The sequence below is a fragment of the Atta colombica genome, unplaced genomic scaffold, assembly GCF_001594045.1.
Source record: "Atta colombica isolate Treedump-2 unplaced genomic scaffold, Acol1.0 scaffold72, whole genome shotgun sequence".
Classification (NCBI taxonomy): domain Eukaryota; kingdom Metazoa; phylum Arthropoda; class Insecta; order Hymenoptera; family Formicidae; genus Atta; species Atta colombica.
This window is the reverse complement of record NW_017259564.1, coordinates 571,933-573,636: the sequence shown is the minus strand read 5'-3', so window position 1 is coordinate 573,636 and position 1,704 is coordinate 571,933. Positions and strand designations below refer to the sequence as shown.

At 26.2% G+C, this 1,704-nt stretch overlaps 1 protein-coding gene across 4 annotated transcripts in view; it reads left to right on the top strand.

Moving 5' to 3' along the window:
- LOC108692469 (heterogeneous nuclear ribonucleoprotein R) overlaps nt 1–1,704 on the top strand; it is a 25,162-nt gene that overhangs the window by 8,710 nt on the left and 14,748 nt on the right. The gene's annotated exons all lie outside the window — the stretch shown is intronic.

Here is a 1,704-nt window from a genome sequence, read left to right as displayed (position 1 = left end):
CGCGCGCGCACACACACACACACACAGAGAGAGAGAGAGAGAGAGAGAGAGAGAGAGAGAGAGAGAGAGAGAGAGAGGGTGTCCCGTAAGTTTTTGCCAACCACTTTTGTTTAGATAGAGCGGACTAAACTGAATCGAAAAGTCCTCTACCATTTTGCAATTTTCGCAATAGTTAGATATTAATAGTTAAGATATTAATTACTAAAAATTGTCGAATATATCTTGAATAATTTTTTACTCAAATACTACTAATAGAAAAATTGCAAGAGACAAAAATCATTCATTTTTTCTTCTTATAGAACTCTAACAATTTTTTCAGAATTTTTTATCAACTTTTTAGTACTGCATTTTCTTATTTTTACCAGCATGAGAAAATATGGTATTAAAAAATTCTAAAAAAATTTTCAGAACTTTATGAGAAGAAAATAAATAATTTTTATCTGTTGCTATTTTTCTGTAAAGTTGATAGTCCGTTCTTTTATCTAAACAAAAAGCGCTTTGTCATTAATTGCAAGACCCTGTATATATTGATAAATTATTTTTATATAATTTATGTGAAATGTGTTATATTATATTATAAATTTTTGCTTTTTAAGAATACTTAAATGCAATTGTTTAATTAGATTATAATTAGAGATTTTATTCAAATATATCATTAAATGATCGTAAAATGATCTAAAAATAAAAATTTATTTGTAATTTATTTATTATGTTTGATTTGTATCTAGTTTTGAGATAAAACTGAAGGCATTCTTTAGTTTTCTTTGAACAATTCAATTACGTAAGAATAATGATTATGTTTATCACGAATATATATTGTTAATCTGTATTATATTATTATACATGCACACACATATGTATATGAATACATATATGTATGTTAGATGTGTGCTTAGCATTTTGTGTAATATGAACACCTTGTTGCCTTACCACTGCCACTTCCTGTGATATCTGTTTTTTTTTTTAACCAAGAAATAATTGCATGTATATTTTCTCATTTGTTTTGTACTTTTGTTTGGTGCCTCAGTGAGAATTATTTTCTGGTAGTAGAATATCATATGCATCGCCAAGGATAATTTTTATATAATTTTTTTTTCATTCATTTGTATATACGTGAGCGTATGTGAATCTCGTGTACCTAGTACAATGCATCATCAGTTCAAAATCTGTTTACAGCTCTCCAGGAAATAGGTAAGCCGTGATGAATGATGAATGCAACAGTTGTAAAGTATCATACGTAGTCCTGTGTATTTTCTTCCTTTTTATGTTAATGCCCAATTTAAGTACATATTGTGAGGTCATCGAAAATTAATTTTTTCTAATGAAATTTATAGACATTTTTTCTTTACAATGTACTGTTTCAAATATTTTCTAAATTGTAGAAGATATTCATATTTTTCTTTCGTTTTTAGAAATGTCTACTTTAAATGTCTTCATAGAATTTAAAAGATTAGAAATGATAAGATTATGCGCATATATTTACATTTTACGAGAGGATTAAGTTATTTTTTTATATTTGTTAATTATTATTTCAAATATTTTATATTTATTTTTTTTATAAAATTATTTTTCAGTAATTTTTTTATCTGGGATAAATGTAAAATTTTTGAATGGCCTTACAATTTTCTATCTCAGGAAATGTGATGGTGGTAGGGTAATCATTACGCAGTTTTGTATGATATTTGTATATACTGAGTGTTTTTA